The following is a 21,655-nucleotide window of genomic DNA, read 5'->3' as shown; positions in this document are numbered from 1 at the left end:
TTGACTCCGTGCTCACTTTAATTCTCTGTATCAAGCCAATGATTTTGGTAATTATTCCCTCAAATTATTTCTTTGGTCCATATATTCCTTTCTCATGACTATTATAATAGCTTTCCAGCTGAATTTTATGACTTTTCCTCGTTTCTTCTTTCATTTCACCTTCATGCTCATTAAAAACTAATTGTTTATAAACATGACTTTCATCATGTCACTATTAAAAAGCCTTTTAATAGTTTCCTTATTTTCTACCTCACCAAAAATATGCTCAATGAAATTCTAAATCCTCCAAGAATCAAATTCATCCCACCTTTAATTCCCATGCTACATTGCATCATGAATTTTAAGCCTAATTAAGCTTTGTCATTCTTAAAATGTGTAATATTCATTCTGACTTTGTAATTTCTATTACTATAGACTCCTTCCCATTGGAGTGTTCTCCCTGTTATTTTCTGTCACTTAAGTATGACACTTTGTAAAAGCTCAACCCAATTACCACCTCCTTAAGGAAATCTCTGACAGTTTAGGGTAGCAGTTTAAAGTGCAATTCCTAGGGCTTCTGGGTGGCTTAGTCGGTTAAGCATCCAACATCAGCTCAGGTCATGATCTCACGGTTTGTGAGTTCGAGCCCCACCATTGGTCCAGGCTGAGAGGTGGGTGTCACCCCAAAATCCACCCCCCCACACACCCTTGTTCTTTGGAGTTTCCATTTCCAAATCTGGCCCTGACCTGAGTACCTTCTCTCAATCTCTTCCTCAACCCTATTCCCCATCTCAAAACATACTTATTCTCATTGAACTCTGGCCAGTTTCTAGTTCCATTCCAAATTCACATAACACTGAAGTTCATTAATCTCCATCCCTCTTTATACCATGTGTCCTGTTTTATTCATCTCCAGTGAGTGTACTAATTCTTTAGGTATCTCTATCATTATCTATGCATAATTCAAGTACTTCTCACCGGAGGAGTTATTATATGCCCATAATTCATTAATGAAACCAGTCATGATGCAATGTTGGCTGGCCAGGATTTCTTCATGAAAACTATGGTTAGATGCCTAATTAACAGCAAGATGAGAAGTTTATATTAAATGATACATTTCAAGTATTACAAATTATTCTCCCTTATATACTCTTTGGTTTATGATAAACAGGGATTTAATCATTAGTATAAAATTTCCAAAAATGTATTCTAAACAGCTAAAATTTATGAAATATATTAGATAAAGATTTTAAAGGGGATGATTTATTCTGAGTTTTACATAAATAACCATACAGTTATTTTACACCATGTGAGAAAATGATTTTAAATCTGTTTCAGTAGGGATTGTAGGGATTGATTACAGATTAATATGCATACTTTTTTCTAGCTAGTATAAATATAGGTTATCATTTCTGCTGAGCCATGGTTTTTCCCATTGTTAAAATGAGGGATTTAAATGCTATTTAACAGTTTTCTGTAATGCTCATGATAATATGATATGACCACAATTATAGAATGACATTTAACTATTAAAAGGTTGCTAGGTAAATTAATATTTGCATACAATGTGATTTTCTAGGTAGAATATTGAAGTTAGTTAAGGATGAATTAGCTAATCTAATAAAAGCTTTCAAAGTGACTTGATTTGAAAAGTAAATATAGCAAACAATAACTTTATCAGTATTAGCCAGTTGTAAATAATAAAATCTTTTCACAAAAGCAAAACGAATTAAATGTAAGTAGTAATAGCCTTAAGAAATGTGCAATACCCACATAAAGAAAGCTATACACATTTTAAAGAGAAAAAAATACTACAAAGATATACAGAAAAATATTACAAAAGAAAAGCTAAATGGATGATTTTTTAAATTTTTTTTAATGTTTATTATTTATTTTTGAGAGAGAGAGAGACAGCCTGAGTGGGAGAGGGGCAGAGAGAAAGGGAGACATAGAATCTGAAACAGGCTCCAGGCTCTGAGTTGTCAGAACCCGATGCGAAGATTGAATTCACAAACCATGAGATGGTGACCTGAGCTGAATTCAGACCCTTAACCGACAGAGTCACCCAGGCACCCCTCAATGGATGATTTTATATGTGAAAACTGATAACACCCAATTATTGAATAAATGGAATATTTTTTAAATGTGAAAATTCATATTAGATTTGACGATGAGGAAGGGGAGAAGTAGAGAAGAGAAAGAAGAGAATGGGCAGAAAACAATAAAAAGATAATGAAAATGAGAGAAAAAAACAGAAAATTAGTAGATTTTAATGCTCAAATATTCCTATAGGTATAAACTTCAGAATGTTTTCAGCTTGTGGCTCTTCAAATGCTTTTTATCTATAGTTTCTCAGAGGCTTCAGTTTAGTTATGTTACCCAAATAATTATAGTAAAAAATACATGTTTTTTACAAAGCAGGTATGGTAACAACTAGAATAATACTACCTGGAAAGTTAAGCTCAAGTTCCAAATTTTATTTTCATCATTGGATTTTTCCACCTCTAATTTAATACCTCAAAACATTAACTTAATAAAATTGGGCCCTTTTAGTGGACTGAAGGAGTGGGTGAAAGTTTCAAAGATCAGCAATTTATGGAATTATGGTAACATCACAATTCAATATTTTGCACTCAAGATCAAATATTTCACATATCAGAAAGTAGGGAATAAATAGCAGTACAGTGAAAAGAATATTCAACTGGGAAACCAGATTCCAGTTCCAGAATTAGTCACATGCTGACCTTGTATGTTATTTATCCTTGTCTGGGCCTCTGTTTCTGTTTCTGCCAAAAGAAAGTTTGGACTACCTCATCCCATGTCTTTTTCTATTCTAAAATAATTATATCTCCATGATTTTAATCACGTGACCTATAACAAACCTAAGACTATTTATAGTAGGGTCACACAAAGCTCTGATCATCAAAAATACATCTTGTTAAAGATCCTCAGTGTGACTGTGGAAATAATTATGTTAAATGCTGGGAGCCAGGAGATAAGTATTAATTAAACAAGCAAAAAATATATATATCACCCAGAGCACTAGAATTATACATTTTAAAGCTTCTGATCTGCACAGCTTCTGATCTGCATATGTATAATCACTATGTTAAATATGTCATGGACTGAGTCACTGAATGAAAAAGAAGAGATACCATTTTTTTGTGGGCTTATATATTTTTAAAATCTAGCTTCAAGGCTAATGAATTAGCACCCTACCATTACATAAATCTGTTATGGCTGGCTTCTCCCTTGCAAAAAATTAAAGCAGTGGTACTCAGACATTTTGGTCTCAGGACCACCCCATACCCTTAAAAATTACTGAGGACCTTAAGCACTATGGTTTATGTGGACTATCTATCAATATTTAATGTATTATATATTAAAACTAAGAAACTTGAGACGTTGTTTAAAATAAAAATAATAAGCCATTTAAATGACATTTTTATTTTTAAAAAAACTATTTTCAAAAAAATGTGAATTTTTTTATGTTTATTTGCTTGTAAGCTCACTGTATTGCCATGTGTTGTTCTGATTGAAGTATTTTAGGAAAATTCTATCTCACACAGATGTAATTAGAAAGAAGGAACATTTTGATAGCCTTTTGAATAATTGTGGATATTCTGATTTTATGCTAAAACTTGAAAAATGGTCGCTTCTTAGAGATTAATTGTTGCCGTGTAGAATCTGAGACCACATCAATGAAATTTTTGTACTTTGTTATGTTAAAATCCATCAGTCTCTGTCACACTTGAGTGGATCTCTTAATGTGTATGATTTTGTAATAGCTTGCTATTTATAAAGTTCTGATTCACTTAATTCACATAATCATGCACATCTCTCAAGTGTTGACACATTTCATTATGTAATATCAAAAAAGCCATATTTCTTAATATAACGCCAACCTCATTATAAAAAGTAAGTATATTGGAAAGCTGTAAAATTTAGAGGATTATACAAGTTTTTTAAAATTCTAATTAACACTTGTGAGTCTGAATTTTATCACAAACAACAAATTAGTGTTTTCTTTGAAGTGGCAGGCTTACTTTATTAATTTCACCTGCCAAAAAACTAAGTCTAAGTAACCCTAATTTGTCATCAGTCGCTCTTTAAAGTAAAAATGGTACAATATGTTAAATAGTAGCTTTTTCAGTTTTTTTCAAATATCCAAGAACTCTCCTCAAGATAACTGCACTTCAGTATTGCACCAGAAGTGTTTATGCATGGTTTTCATTTTGTCATCCAGCATATTAATAAAGCTCTGTACCCAATGGTCAAGACTTAATAAAATTAATACTTTTTATTGCTTCATCAATAACATTCTTAAGTGAAAATGGAATTATTTTTTTCTGGAATTCTTGAAAGCAAAAATATGATGGCAGTTTGGTGCCATTGTCTTGATTCACACTAAGATGCCAGCAGTTTTAAACGCCATTGCTTTTGCTTCAATCAGTACAAATGTCAACACAGCAAAACTACTAGTAGTACTTTAATTTTGATATTAGCAGTCCATGAGAGTTTCAGGAATTCCCAGGAGTCTTCAGTACATACTGAATTAAAGTTTTCAAACAAAATAAATGCCATTTTAAACCTCCCAAGATATTTTTAAACGACTATAAGTACATTTTTACACAATAAATTGAAATGCCTAATCATTCAAGTTTCAAGTAGAGAGAATAAAATTTGAACAAGATAGATTTAAAATATAAGCATAAGGAGTAAATTTAAAAAAAAAGCATGTCATAGGAAACTATAATAGGGCATAAGGAAGAAAGCAAATGGATTTTTACATATGTGTTTAATCCTTTTAACCATTGCTTCCATACCTTGTAGTTTATAGTCTGAACTGGTTTCATCATTAGAGAGTTTCTACTTCTTTGGCTGGCAGCTGTTGGAAATGGTCCTAGGATACAATCTGGAATCTTTTCTCTGACATCCGAAATATATTAAAGACAATGCAGAGTTAACCTCCTTCTCCCAGGACTTAACCCTTTAAATCTGAGTCAGACATGGGCCCAATTTCAAAAGGGTTCTTGCCAATTTGAAGCTAATCACATGCCATCTTCCTTCAGCCAATCATAGGGCCATGCTAAAAACAACAGCTGGTTAATTGAGACATCATTCTAACACATCTATATAATCACCACTATCATTAACGCTGACTCGGTACCAGAGACTTCTGAGGACAGCACACCATCCTATCAAGACTTATAGCTTCCAACATGTAGCAAGAAAAAATTATGCTCACTCTATATAAGAGTTATGCAGTTTGACCTAAGCCTCACAGTAAGTCAGAAGTGAAAATACTGATGAAATAACTTGGATATGGGATCTTTATTTCAAGGAATACATTTCTTATTCATATTCCCTTTTTGCTGCCAAAGCAAATGAATAGGAAATATTCTCTACAGTAATAATTTTTAGAGTGTTCTTTGCTAGTATATAAAATGGTTTTGTGACTATTAAATATCTGCCAACAAAACATTACAGTATGAAACTAACATTTATTTGGCTCCTACTGCTATAAGGCATGCTTTTAGGCACTAAAGATTTGAGTGGTTTGGCAGACATTATTATTACATAAATTAAATTACAGTACTTTTAGTGTTTGGTTGAAACATCTAATTCGAAAGGTTATTGAACAATTACCCAAGAAAATAATTTGTAGATACCTTTTGGCTTTAAATTATTGCTAATTAATAATGAAAATGTGTGGGGCGTCTGGGTGGCGCAGTCGGTTAAGCTTCCGACTTCAGCCAGGTCACGATCTCGCGGTCCGTGGGTTCGAGCCCCGCGTCAGGCTCTGGGCTGATGGCTCGGAGCCTGGAGCCTGTTTCCGATTCTGTGTCTCCCTCTCTCTCTGCCCCTCCCCCGTTCATGCTCTGTCTCTCTCTGTCCCAAAAATAAATAAAAAACGTTGAAAAAAAAATTAAAAAAAAAAAATGAAAATGTGTTCAAACTACCACACGCCATGCTCTTAGTGCACCTGTGGCAGTAGTAGATTGTATCTAATACTTGAAACATGAATCAGCTAAGAGTTAGATGACTTCTCAACAACGGCTAATTACAGGGCAATGACTGAGAAACTTCTTGCAAAATCCTCCATTCTGTTCAACCGGTAAATCTTGCACGTTCTCAGGGCTCAGCCTTCAAATATCTTCTCTATCACATTTACTCTCTGACTTTTATGGTCTTTTTTTGTTTCAAATATACTCTCTGTTTGTTCATGATTCCCAAACTTATATTTCCAGTTCTGATACATTCTCTGAACCCCAAACTTGCATATCTAAATCTCTGCTGAACATACTCACTTGTATTTCATGCAGGCATCTTATACGTAACATGTCCCAACCTTAACAGTTAGTTCTCCCTAAACCTCCTGACTGCTTCTTCCCACTCAATCTCAATCTCAGTAAATTGCACCATTACTCACCCAGTTGGTTGTGACAAAACCTTGAAGTGATCCTAGACTGCTCTCCACATCCAATCCGTTAGAAAATCCTAGAGTTTCAACCTTCAAACTATATAATCAGATCTGACTGCTTGTCATCATCTTCACCCTAATCAATAACTTCATCATCAGTCATCTGAAATACTGTATGACCTCCTAACTGGCATCACTGCTTCCATAATTGGCTCCATCTAATCTATCCTGTATACAACAATTAGAGTGATCTCATTGAAATATTAGATTATATTGCTCAAATGCCTTTTCAGCACAGTTAGAATACTACTGTTTTAGCATACAAAGCCATATATAATCTTGCCCTACTAATTCTCTGTTCTTTCTAACTTCATTTTCACTCAGTTCCAGCCATGTTGTCCTCCGGGTTTGTAATTTCTTTTTATTTTCTTTTTATTTTTTTTTTTAGCATTTATTTATTATTGAGAGACAGAGAGAGAGAGAGAGAGAGAGAGAGAGAGCGCATGAGCAGGGGAGGCGCAGAGAGAGAGACACAGAATCCGAAGCAGGCTCCAGGCTCTGAGCTGTCAGCACAGAGCCCGATGCGGGGCTCGAACTCCCAACCGGTGAGATCATGACCTGAGCGGAAGTCGAACGCTTAACCACTGAGCCACCCAGGCGCTCCCCGGGTTTGTAATTTATGTTCTCTCTCTCCTTTGAAACTCTTCCTAGAGATACTTACAAGTCTTGATCCTTTATTTCTTTCACATCTCTGCTCAAATGTCACCTCATCAAAGGTAGTTCTCTGACCATGTTCTCTAAAATAGTGAATCCTTCACTCTCCATCCTCAACCTTTGCTTACTTGTTTGTCTTAGCATTTACAGCTTGTTATCTCTGTCTCTGTATACATATATATCATATATATATGTATATATGATATATATGTATATATATATATATACATACCTATATGCATATATTAATTCATCAATTTATTAGTAGATTGAAAACAGGGATTGTTGCCTCTTTAGTGCTTACAACAGTACTTGGCACATAGTTGTAAATATTATTGAAGTAACAAATTAATCAAGTACACATGCATAAGGACTTTGTACATAAACAGTATACATAGTATCTATTTTTTATTTTTTATTTTTTAAATTAATTAATTTATTTTGAGAGCTACAGAGACACTGTGAGAAGGGAAGGGGCAGAGAGAGAGGGAGAGAATGAAAGAATCCCAAGCAGGTTCTGCACTGTCAGCACAGAGACCAATGCAGTGGTCAGAGTCACCAAACTGTGAGATCATGACCTGAGCCTAAGCAGAAAGTCAGATGCTTAACCAACTGAGCCACCCAGGTGCCCCCATAATATCTAATTTTTGAGATATCTTCACTAGGTATACCTAATGGCCAATTCTTTAATAATAAAGTGCTAGAAATTAATGTTGGAACCACACTACATAATACATTATAAATTCCCTCTCTCTCTCTCTCTCTCTTCTCTCTCTCTCTCTCTACACACACACACACACACACACACACACACACACACACACACACACAGTAATAAACAAAGACTAACCAAATGAGAACAGGTAAAGCGTATTTATTCAGAGTTTCTGTAGGAAGGGAGTCAGTCATTGTCATTTGTGTCTGGCAGACTCAAAGATAGGCAGAGCAGAGGAAAACTGTAGAAGGGTTAAATAAAAGTAAGGCATCCTACTTGATTGGATAAAGGTGCATATTTAGCTTCCTGTGATTGGTCCTAAGTTGGAAGCAGAGGAAAATATTGAAGTTGTCAGCTATTAATTAAATTACTAATCAAATTCTAGTCATCTGGGACCAATTTCTTGTTGAGCCTCTTGGATTGATTGTCACAGATAGTGAGTTGGTTTTCTGGGCTGATTGCTGAAGGTAATGGGTCAGAGTTTTACATTTTTATATATAATCTGCCTATTGCCTATTTCTATATTCAGCCTATAACCAGGTAACTTTTAATAAGCTACATATAATTCATTATGTATTTTTAAAATATTTTATAATAACATTTTTAAATAGTCTCATTTAATATTTGCATCATGTTCTAAAAGTCTATAAAGAACACCTCTTAAGTATTGCTGTTGATAAACATCTAGAACAAATAGGGTTCATTTAGCAATGCTAGTTAAAATGCTGGGCCCAAGAATTTCTTATATAAAAATGGCAAAGAGGATTACCTAAAATACCTATAAAGGTAAAAATAAGATGAAAACATATTCCATAGGATCTCATAAGGATATTATAGACTGAGACAACATTATAAGAAATAATAGCCAAGAATTTCTAAGAACTAAAAACATAAATCTTAAGAATAGAGAACCTAACAATTTGAAAGTAGGATAAAGTGCTTTTAAAAGTTCTAATCTATAAAATATTTCAATAAAATTTAAGAATATCAATAACCAGGAAAAAAATGAAATCAAACATATAAAAATACAGCTTACTCTTTTACAAACACAGGATGCAAAAAGAAGAAAATAGAGCAATACGTTTAAAAATATAAGAAAATAATGTATAAGCTAGAACTCCATTTTTCAGATACATAATTATTTAAGGGGAGGAAGAAATTAAGATACTGTCATGCATTCACTGCCTATCTCTCCAGTTCACTTCCTCTAGTAACCTGACTCCAACAATTCTTGGACCCCACTCGGACCTTCAGTCCACTGAACCCCTTTACATGGTCTTTCACCCAAATCAAATCTGATTTCTTTTGCTTATGCAGTTTAATTTATTTTTTTAAGTTTATTTATTTACTTTGAGAGAGAGAGAGAATCCCAAGCAGGCTCCACACTGCCAGTGCAGAGCCTGATGCAGGGCTTAAACTCATGAACCATGAGGTCATGACCTGAGCAGAAATCTAGAGTCAGATGTTTAACCAACTGAGCTACCCAGGCACCCCTACTTACCCAGTTTAGATTACATGGTCCTTCTCTATAAGCAATTTCCTGAATAAGCTTTCAACTCTCTTCTGTCTTTACATTCATGGTGCTAACCTCAAGTAGCCCCCAAATGCTATTTAATAATCCTACCATACATCTCTATTCAATTCTTACATTCTCCTGGACAATTATTTCAGAACTTCTGTTCTTTTCAAATAATTCCTCCTCATTCTCACCCAACTGATGGTCTTATTACTTATTTCTTGAAGAAATAGGAGTCAAGTCCCACACTCATCTAGTGGCCTGCCTTCATCTGAATCCACACATTTTCTTTCTCTGACCCATGGATGCATGCATCAATCGTTCTTATCTGAGACTCTTCCTTTTAGGCCCTAATGCTGGCCTCCACTAGTCTATTAAGATGTCATTCTAGCAACTGATAGCCTTTCTCTCCTGTATCAATAATTTTTCTACTTTGTACTGGATTGTTCCTTTTAGTATACCAAAAGGTGAATACACCCATTTTTAAGAAAGAAAGAAAATCCTTGATAGGTTAAGCCATTGTCATTTCTCTATTTTGCTTTACAGCAAAATTTCTCTAAGCAACTATCACTTCCTATCAAATAAATAATACCAAAAAAGGAAACAAATGATCAAATAAACATGGGAGAAAATATGCAATCTCAGTAGGAATCAAGGAACTCTAAATAGAGATGTATCATTTGCACCCATTAAATAAGCATTTAAATATTTTGTAATACTAGACCTTAACACAGGCCATGGAGAAAAAGGCAGTCTCATATACTGCTGAGGGAAGCATAAACTTTTCCTAAAGTCTTTCTAAATGTTAACATGATCTTGATATAAAAATCAATTAAGCCTATGCTCCTCTCTTCCTTACTTGCTTCCCTGTATTCCTCCTTCTTTCCTTAATTGTTTCCTCTCTTCTTTCATAATTCACTTGAAAATCCATTAAACAGGGGTGAGTGAAATAGGTGTTCAAATGTGGCAGCTTAAAGAGAGCCTAAGTGGAATGACACATATCCATCCAAGGAAGTGGCAGTGGGAAAGTGTGAAAAGAGCCCAAATGTCCATTGACAGATGAATGGATAAAGAAGATGTGGTACATCTATATATTATATATACACAATGTAATATTATTTGGCAATCAAAAGAATGAAATCTTGCCATTTGCAACAACATGGGTGGAACTACAGTGTATTATGCTAAGCGAAGTAAGTCAGTCAGAGAAAGACAAATCTCATATGATTTCACTCATATGTGGAATTTAAGATAGAAAACAAATAAGCAAAAGGGAAGGGAAGCAAAAATAATATAAAAACAGAGAGGGAGACAAACCATAAGAGATTCTTAAATACAGAGAACAAACTGAGGGTTACTGAAGGGGTGTTGGGTGGGGTAATGGGCTTATGGGGCAAGGGGCATTAAGGAGGACACTTGTTGGGACGAGCACTGGGTGTTATATGTAAGTGATGAGTCACTAAATTCTATTCCTGAAATAATTATTATACCATATGTTAACTAACTTAGGTTTAAATTAAAAAAAAATTGAATGAACGAATGAATGAATGAATGAAATTTTTAAAAAGGAGTTGGCAGTGGGAGCAGCCTAACTCAGGGTGGGACCTCACAGAGTGTGTTCATGTGGGTGCCCAGGATTGGGAAGTAGAAGGCAGAAGCAGCAGCCTGTCAAGGAGTCAGATTACTCTGGTAACTTGAGTAAATAAGTAAATATTTTGAGGATAGTAAGAGCCAAGCTTCTCACAATAGAAGGAAATTACAAATATTAAAAGGGATAAAGGTTGAGTGAACCTTGTGATTTTTCTTTGACATTGGGCATATTGGTATGAATCCATAGTTTTCAAAACATTGATAAAGAAATATAGATGCAAATATGTACATACATATATATAGTTATAGTTCAATAACTGTATATAGATGTGGATATACATATGCATATATTCTTTAGTTCTGTCCACCAAGAGGGCTTGGGAGAAGCAATACCCCAATAGTAATGATCACACCTAGCAGTCAGGTCTTGGTTTCTAAATACCATTCTTTATTAAACAGGGATTTGGAGAAATGATTGATTTCAAGGCTGACTCACACAAAGCCAGAACGTATGGAAGTATTCAAAGAATTATAGGAACATGCCAAAAAGGCATGGAAGCCAGCATGAAGGGGTTCATACAGGCCAAGTCCAGGACAATTTTAGTATCAAAATAAATAATAATAGTAGCATTATAATCTGAATAAAATAGGAGGTTACAAAGCAATATTTTTATAAATAATTAAATGAATAAAGAAGCAGAGAAAAGAAATAGTCTTTCTTTACAATGGAATGTCCATCAACGAATGTAAGTAGAATGATGGAATTGGGAACATTACCTCTTAGCAAACATCGTAACAATGATTGATTAAGCCAAAAAATCAGTGGATGTTAAATTTAGTAAGGGAAAGGCTGATGAAGAACAAAATATTTGCATAGAGTCAATACATCTTCCACAAATTGCTTATTAGTTACAAAAAATACTACAGTGAAGGGGTGGCTGGGTGGCTCAGTGAGTTAAGCATCCACCTTTGGCTCAGGTCATGATCTCCTGGTTCGTGAGTTCAAGCCCTGTGTTGTGCTGACAGTTCAGAGCCTGGAGCCCGCTTCGGATTCTGTGTCTCCCTCTCTCTCTGTCCCTCCCCTGTTCCTGCTCCCCTGTTCCTGTTTCAGAGAGCAGAGACTCTTGCTCTCTGAAAAATGAATAAATATTTTAAAAATTCCTAATTAAAAACATATTACAGTAGAGAAAACTGGCAGACAACTGCTTAATTATCAAAATTAATATGACCAGGAATGGGGCAAATCAAAATTGTGTTCTACTTGATAGGATATAACAAGCACACAGCAGCACCATTCCTATGAAGTTTCTGCAAAAAAACACAAAAATTCCAATGGAAGAAAGCCTGCAAAATAGATGTCCTATACTTTTTTAAAATGTCAATGTCATCAAAGTCAAAGAAAGACTGAAGTACTCTTCCAGATTGAAGGAGTCTAAACAACCAAATGCAACAAGGGATTCTGAGTCCCTTGCTGTAACACATGTGGTGGGGATAACTACTGAAACTTGACTGGGGTCTTTGCATTGGGAGGTAATAATGCATTTATACTAACTTGCAGGTTTTGGTGGTTTTACCCATCCATTTGGCTGGGTTTATAGAAATTGTATCTTTTCAAATTAACTCTCAATAGCAGTTGGCTCAATAAATATTCTTGAATAACTCATTTTGCTAAAACCTACAGATAAATACCTATTTTATAATTGAATTATGTAACTGTATCAGATTTCTAGAACTTGTAGCTGCAAGTCTGAAAATCTTATTTTAGTATTGCTTACCTCTTCTTAGATTAATGTTTTACTGTGTATGTTTAGTAATTTACATTCTATGACATGTATAACAGATTCTAAAATGCTTGATAATTTGACTAAAACAGACATTAAGTGTGCCTTTTCAAAATATATTTAAAAATCCTATTTAAGAGGAGAGGAGAGGGAAGATGATGGAGGAGTAGGAGCACCCTAGGCTTGCTTCGTCCCATGAACACAACTAGATAACTATCAAAACATCCTAAGTATTCCAGAAATCAACTAAAGACTGGCACACAAACCCCACAACTAAAGGTAGAGAAGAGGTCACATCATGAAGGTAGGAAGTACAGGCACACACTGTTTGGGAGAGAAAAAGATCAAGGCCACCATGGTGGAGAGGGAGCCAAGGTCTTAGGGAAGGACAAGGGACAGACTAGCATGCAGGGGAGCCCATGGAAGAGATAATTCCCCATAGCAATCAGCTTGGAAAGCAAGAGTGGCTGAATTTTGTGACTTCGGGCAACAAGTGGAGCTTAAAGCCTAAACCTTTAAAGGTCAGTGAGTTTGGCTGAGATAGATCCTGGAGAGCATTGTGCTGCTCTTGGAGCAAAGGCAGGCAAACAGTCCATGGACATTAGCCCCCAAACAGTGATCTGAATAGTGTCTAGCACACACAGGGGGGACACTATTTGCTCATCTCAGAATGTGTCCCAGAGAGGCAGCTTTCATGGAGAGACCCCTCTAAGAACAAAGGAACTGGCAGGTGCCATTCCCCTCCCCTGCCCCTTAACATAAACACAGGGACACGTGGGGGAACCAACACAGTGCCCACACTTGCTACCTAACTTGTTTTCATCAAACCCCATGCTCTCACACTCTCACAGGTTCATTCCCAGTCTTGCTTGCCTCAGTCCCAGCACAGCAGGCCCCCTCCCCCAGCCAAATCCCTGCACACACTTTGTCTCTCAACTCAGGAGTTTTGCAGAGCCTTGGTTCTGGCAGCAGTGGTGACAGATCTCATTTCACAAGCACACCAGCACTCACCTAGTTAAAGTGCACCACATTCAGGCCAGGGACCAGCCTCTGCCCACAATGGGCAAAGAGAGCTTCCACAGTCAACTGACCTAAAGGATAAAGTAGCCAGAACAAAATAGCAGAGCAGATGCAGCACACATTAGAGACTCTCCTAGAAGTGCCAGGCCCTAGGGAACAGGGGACACTACCTGGCAGGGAAATATAGGGCTTCTTCATAAGACCATTACCCTCAAGAACAGGAGATGTAACTGACTTTCCTAACACACGGAAACAAGTATAGAAACTTAGACAAAATGAGAAACCAGAGAAATGTATCCCAAATGAAAGAGCAGGAAAAGCCCATGGAGAGAAATCTAAGTGAAACAGACATAAGTAACATACCTGATTGAGAATTTAAAGTAATGATTATAAGGATACTCACTAGATTTAATAAAAGAGAAGACATGAGTGAGACCCTTAACACAGCGAAAAGTAATAATATAGCAGAGAAAAATGGATCAATAAACAAAATGAGAAACATGCTTGATGGAATGACAGCCGGCTGGAAGAAGCAGAGGAATGAATTAATGACCTAGAAGACAGAGCAATGGAAAGTAATCAAGCTGAACAAAACAGAGAAAAAGAATTATGCAAAATTAAAATAGACTTAGGGAACACAGTGACTCCATCAAATGTAATAACATTCCTATTATAGGAGTACCAGAAGAGGAAGAGAGAGAAAAGTGAGGAGAAAATTTATTTGAAGAGATAATAGCTGAAAACTTCCCCAGTCTAGGGAAGGAAACACATATCCAGAACCAAAAGGCACAGGGAATCCCCATTATGCATTCTTGCTCTGGCATGTTATAACAGTTTTGTGTTACCTAACAAATACAAGTATGTTCTTTGCAGGATTCTCTTAATTATAGGAAACCAGAAAGAACTAAAGTGTCCATCAATATAGGAGTGGTTAAATAAACTATACTAAATCTAACTAATATTCAGCAGATAAAAGAATGAAATTGCTAGAAGTTGAAATTTTCATGTTGAATATCTAACAATTTTCTTATTGATAATTGGTTAACAAATTATTTTTAAGAGTTGTTTTTAATAAGAATGAAAAAACAGATGAAGCAATTGTCAAAAAACCCACACAATGAAACATTATTTTTTAAAAAGTTATTTTAATTCTTGTTTACCACCTTCTGCTGGCACTCACAAAGCAAACATTATGTACATGGCCCATTGATCCTTATTGAAGATCCATTGTACCTACTGCAAGCCAAGCTTCTGTATTAAATGGAATATCTGATAAAGGGCTAGTATCCAAAATCTATAAAGAACTTATCAAACTCAACACCCAGAAAACAAACAACCCAGTTAAGAAATGGGCAGAAGATATAATAGACACTTCCAAAGAAGACATCTGGATGGCTAACAGACACATGAAAAGATTTTCATCATCACTCATCAACATGGAAATACAAATCAAAACCATGATAAGATACCACCTCACATTTGTCAGAGTGGCTAAAATGAACAATACAAGAAACAACAGGTATTGGGGAGGATGTGTAGAAAGGGGAACACTCTTGCACTGTTGGTGGGAATGCAAACTGGTGCAGCCGCTCTGGAGGCCACTCTGAAGCAGTATGGAGGTTCTTTGAAAAATTAAAACTGGAACTACCCTATAATCCAGTAATTGTACTATTAGGTATTTACCCAAGGGATACAAAAATACAGATCTGAAGGGGTACATGCACCCCAAGGTATATAGCAGCATTATCAACAATAGCCAAACTATGGAGAAAGCCCAAATGTCCATTGACTGATGAACAGATAAAGAAGATGTGGTATGTACATACATGATGGAATACTACTCAGTCATCAAAAAGAATGAAATCTTGCCATTTGTAATAATGTGGGTGGAGCTAGAATGTATTATGCTAAGCAAAATAAGTCAATCAGAGACAAATACCGTATGATTTCACTCAAATGTGGAATTTAAGAAGCAAAACACATGAACATAAGGGAGGGAGGAAGAGGAGAGAGGGAAATAAGCCAGAAGAGACTCTTAACTATAGAGAACAAACTGAGGACTGATGGAGGGAGGTGGGTAGGAAATGGGCAGATAGGTGATTGGTATTAGGGAGGGCAGTTATTGTGATGAACATTGGGTGTTGTATGTAGGTGATGAATCACTAAATTCTACTCCTGGAACCAATATTGCACTGTATGTTAACTAAAATTTAAATTAAAAAAAAAAAAAACATGTGGTATATATACAATGGAATATTATTCAGCCATAGAAAAGAATGAAGTCTTGCTATTTGCAATGACATGGATGAAGCTGGAGAATGTAATACTAAGTGAAATAAGTCAGTCAGGAAAAGACATACCATATGATATCACTCATATGTGGAATTTAAGAAACAAATGAGATAGGGGGAAATATGATAGAGACAAATCAAGAAACAAACTCTTAATTATACAGGTTACCAGAGAGGAGTTGGGAGTGATGGGGATTAAGAAGTACAGTTGTAATGAGCACCAGGTAATGTATGGAATTGTTGAATCACTATACTATACATCTGAAACTAATATAATACTGTCCATTAACTAACTGAAATTAAAACAAAAATTTAAAAAACAAAGATCCAGTTAATTTGAGTTATGTAACTAATAAAATATAGTGGCATGCACATTTGCATATGAAACAAATATTTAAGGACAAAAGGAGGTGACAAAATATAGTTCTGGAGCAGTTTTCTGATTTAACCAAGATTTGTTGATTTCCTGTTGCTGCACTGAGTATTTTCAGTACTTTGTTTCCTTAATCCCAACAATGCTGTGAAGTGTACACTATTATTCCCATTATTCTGGAAAGCAAACTAAGATCAGGAAGGTTGAGTAAATTTCTCAAGCCACAATATGACTAACAGAACTGGGATTGGAATAATGTTTTTCTCACTGAATGGTGATCCTAACATCCCCTACCATTAGCCTCTTTTCCTGGAGTTAAATTAAGCATCTTATTTAAAAAGATCATCAACAACTTTAAACTGTAAAAACAGAGTCTTTATGGACTTGCTTATAGTTCTGTCAGAACTTTTCTGTTCAGAAAAGAGAATCATATTTACTGGGCTCCAAAAAAGTAAAGGAGGTTGCCACTAAGAGAACCAGGACAAATTTCCCGATTCTAACTCTGTGCCTCACAGGTATGGTGGGTGGAAGGGAGTTACACATGCAAATATCCAAGTCATTATCACTGAAAATATCTTACTTGATTTGCAAGAGGTGGAGTTTAGGATTTTTTAGGGACAGACATGTCAGAAATAATTCTGATGTAGCAATAGGGGAGTATATGGATAAACAGGTTATCGCACATGTAATTGTTTGCTTACTATTGTGATTTCTATTAAAACATACTATTCATTCACGGTCAAATATCCAGAGCAAATTTGCTAATATACAGTTTAAAGAATAACAGCCAGTCTTGAGAGAAGAAAGGAGCATCACACGACCACTATTTCCATTCCTGTTATAGGAAGAAAATGAAGTGAACCCTATCAAACTCTCAGGAGAGGGAAGTTGAGACACATAAAATACTTTTAGTGAAGCTATTAACTTTTGCTCTATAATTAGTGGCAATCTAAATGATATGTGTCTGTATATGTCAGAATAAAGGTCAGGGAACCCAAAAAACATGACAAGGGATCAAATAATGTAACATTTATGTTAGAATATCAGATGTCTCCTGACATAAGTACTTTGGGTCATACCAAATTTCTCATCAAATGGTCAGTATATCCTCTGATGACATGCTTGCTTAATACATAAACACGGATCTTGTTTCTATTATACTTTAAGCAATCTTATGACACAGGTTCATTGTCTTATGATGACTGAGGTTGCAGGAATTCAAAATTTATTATCACCTGGATGCTTTGTCATCCAAGTGACAACACACATTACCTAATTTTAAATAACATGTTAGAGGTTTAACCTGTCTTGGGTTATAGGAGGCTCTGATTAATGTCTTTATCATTTGAGCACTGAAATAAATGGCTATGCCATATACCTAATCTCAGAAGCAGTGTTCTTTCACATGTTTAAGCTGCATCCCTGTAGAACAAAGACTTATTTCCCCCTTATGTGTTTCATAATTGGGACAATTCTTCTGTGTCACCTCTTATATTAATAAATTCTCTTTCAGGCAAAGAGCCAATGATAACAATAAAGAGGAAGCAAAGAGTCTTCTGAAGCAATTTAAATTGGAATTATTCACTGAAAATGACTGACTACGTATAACATAATCAATTAATTTGCCTTGTAGTATGCACTTGAAACTACTGCTTTGTAGGTTTATTTATTCAGCAAATATATACCTAAGGCCCACCGTGTAGAGACACTGTTCTAGATGCTGGAGTGATCGCAGTGAATACAACAGTTCTTGCCTCCATGGGAGCTTACAGTCAAAGAGTGAGCTCCTTTATGGAAGCTTATAGTCAAATAAATGCATAATATAATTCCAAGCTTAGCTTTTGGTGCTATGAAGCAAATTAAAGCAGAATAAAGACTATAAAGGAAAGAAGGCATGGGCACTACTTTAAGTATTTGAATAAGGAAAAGTTTGTCTGAGGATATAAGATTTAAGTTGAGACCTGAAGAATGGTATGCTTGGATAAATTTTTAAATATTTATTAATTCAGGGGCCCCTTTAAACTAATTTGTGCTTTATAAATTTCGACAGCATCCATACATATTTAAAAGTGTTAAGCAATACAAAGTTAGTTTAAGACCACTATTTGGAGCACCAACAGATTTGAGGACTCCATATGATAACTACACATCTTACTCCTTCACTTAGGGCTCTAAATATGGGAACCACCCTCCATATCAATCCCATATGCCCAGACTTATTCCTCTTCCCTTTAATGTTCATTTCTTTCCTAGCGTCCTCAAATGTGCCATGTTCATTGCTTTGCTCAGGTTCAATATCCCCCTCACCTGAAATGCCAGCCTTTTCCCACACTCTGTACCTGTCCAAATTCTCCCCTCCTGTCAAGGCCTCACTTCTGTAATGATAGGTCACCATTCTTTGTGGGGGGAGAGTGGTTTACTATGCACTAGGCACTGTGTTAAATGCTTTATGTTTGTTACATTATGTACAAGCCTTGGTACTGTTATCATTTATACTTTGTAGACAAAGACACGGGGGCTTGGGAGATTTAAGACACTTGCCTAAGTTCATACTGGATGACGGCAGGGACAGAATTCCAGTACAGGTCTAATGATTCCAATGTCCATGCTTTAAACCACTACTCTAGTGTGCCTTCCCAGACCATTCCAGGACAACTATTGTATCTTGATATAAGTACACTTCCCATCTTGGTCCTGCCTTGCTTCATCCCCTAGTATTTCACATATTTTAGCTTATAATTCACAAGTTGGTAGGTAAGGACAATATTTTGTATTTCTTGACCAGACTCCATAACAATGTTTACTGTTCTAGACATGTGTAAATTCGAAAATATTTGGTGATTAACTGCTAAATACACATCCAATTGTATTTTTCTCTGCTCAGGATTTTTTTTTCTCAGTAAGTTTGACAAAGGCCTCATCTAACTTTTCTGCCTCATTGTCCACAACTTCTTCAACAATCTAGCTTTTCTGCCTCATTGTCCACAACTTCTTCAACGTTCTCTGCTTAAGAAAGGCCTAATTAGGGGCGCCTGGGTGGCTCAGTTGGTCAAGTGCACAACTTTAGCTCAGGTCATAATCTCATGGTTCCTGACCTCAAACTCTGCATGGGGCTTTCTGCTATCAGCAGAGGCCGCTTCTTTGGATCCTCTATCCCTCTTTTGTCTCTGCCCCTCCCCTGCTCGTGCATGCATGCACTCATAAGGACTCTCTCTCTCTCTCTCTCTCTCTCAAAAATGAATAAGCATTTTTTTAAAGGCCTAACTACCTGCAGACCTGCAAACAGGCTGCATGCTCAGGTATACTTCTGATTCTTTGTGAATATTTTTCCCTTTGCTTGGTATGCCCTATACCCATTTAGTGTAGAAAATATTTTTGACACCCTGAAAAGCTTTAGCTTTAAAATTCAGCTAAAGTAATCTCCTCTCAGAAGGATTTCTTGATGTACCAGAAGTTTTGGTTGGCCCCCACCTGCTCCTTTGTGAAAAGCTGCCAATGCTTGGCAGCTTTTCATAGAAGGTGACTCAGAGAAACACTATGCTAGTTCATAGCCAATATTTAGTCAAAGAAAATGCAGCAGAACCAAAGAGAAAAAGCTACTTTTGGAGAGGCAGGGTTGTTTTTTTCTTTTAATTTTGCTCTTTTACAAGGGCTAATCTGAAAATCCTATTTTGAAAAATCCAGAAAACCTCTGTAAAGAAACTATGCAAACTTTGAAAAATGCTTTTTACTACAGTTTACTTACTAAATTTACTCCTTCAGGTGTGTTACTGTTCAAACCTTGATTGAAAGTACTGTTAAAAACACTACCCTCTTGGGGCGCCTGGGTGGCTCAGTCGTTTAAGCATCCGACTTCAGCTCAGGTCACGATCTCACAGTCTGTGAGTTCGAGCCCCGCGTCGGGCTCTGGGCTGATGGCTCAGAGCCTGGAGCCTGCTTCCGATTCTGTGTCTCCTTCTCTTTCTGCCCCTCCCCCATTCATGCTCTGTCTCTCTCTGTCTCAAAAATAAATAAAAACGTTAAAAAAAATTAAAAAAAAAAACAAAAACAAAAAAAACCACTACCCTCTCTATAGCCCTTCACTGGACAATCACAAGATTTATACAGATCTTTAAATTTTTAAATATAAATTTATACTTTTCTGGTGCAGCTCCCATAAGGAAGTGAATATAAGCAATGGATAGCACAAATGAACAAGGACACAAGTATAAAGATACCCTAACTTGTACTACCAGTGTTCCATTTGATTCAGTATATTAATTACACCATGCTCAATGTACTGTTTGGCTTTAAATTTGGTGAATATGGTGCAATGTACAAGATCAGCAATGACATTAAATAATGAATGGACAGAGAAAGAGGACCACATGTGAGTCCGATGATGAAATGTTGTGGTGATGTTAAGTTTATGGGAACTTGAATTGTTTGGTGTGGTCAAGGAGGCAACTGGAAATTTGAAACAGTTTTGAGGTCTAAACTGGGCAGTTATTGCTGTTGTCATGCATCTGAGTTTGCTGTGTATTTATATGTACCCTCCACTAGATCATGTGGTTTTTAGAGCACAATCCATTAGTCAATATGTATGTCCTTATTTATCACAAAACTTGATATTGTCCTTTACAAGAATGTTCTTGATACTTTCCTTTAAAATGGAACTTCATCTATGCTCTTCCCAAAACCATTTTTAACCCCTCCTAGATGTGATGGCACCTTTATAACTGTGCCCTCTGGGCTGTTATCTGTCTCCATTTATTTGACACTTGGTACAAATTGATAAGAACATGCGCAAATCATCTTGGTTTATATTCTTTGTTTACCAGAAAAAAGGTCTGGAAGGGAAGTCTTTACTTTGTCTTCCCCTGCCTCCTCATGGGGCTATACTTGGCACATTTATGAGTTGTCAAGTAACTATGTGAGTTATGAAAACTATGTGAAACTTGATACTTGGGTTGTAGTGCCCTCTGCTGGAAGAAATGACAGAACATAGGTGTTTTCTTCTGTTCGCAAACAAAAAATAATAAGCCCAGATTTCAGAGGTAAAAATTAAAAGCCTATTATCCCTTAAGCAAATATATGTGTGTATGTATAGATATCCTATATAGAAAATAATTCAAAGTAATATATTTATTTAAATACAAGGCTACTTTAGGGAATTAAAGTATAATTCAGTTTATAAAAATTAGATTAACACAAATTTTATTAACACATCCATGGAAAACAAATACATATTTACCTGTTTTCTTTTCCCTCTT

The 21,655-nt window shown here is 35.9% G+C and overlaps 1 protein-coding gene across 1 annotated transcript in view; it reads right to left on the bottom strand.

Annotated features, from left to right (window-relative positions):
• TMPRSS11F (transmembrane serine protease 11F) overlaps nt 1-4,961 on the bottom strand; it is a 90,012-nt gene extending 85,051 nt beyond the window's left edge. The window contains exon 1 of the mRNA XM_027057774.2: nt 4,806-4,961. The gene's annotated coding sequence lies outside the window, so the exon portion shown is untranslated. The remainder of the gene's footprint in view (nt 1-4,805) is intronic.
• Between the last annotated feature and the right edge of the window lie 16,694 nt (nt 4,962-21,655).

This window comes from Acinonyx jubatus, chromosome B1 (genome assembly GCF_027475565.1).
Source record: "Acinonyx jubatus isolate Ajub_Pintada_27869175 chromosome B1, VMU_Ajub_asm_v1.0, whole genome shotgun sequence".
NCBI lineage: Eukaryota > Metazoa > Chordata > Mammalia > Carnivora > Felidae > Acinonyx > Acinonyx jubatus.
The sequence above is the reverse complement of the archived record's forward strand: the minus strand, read 5'-3'. Positions and strand labels throughout refer to the sequence as shown.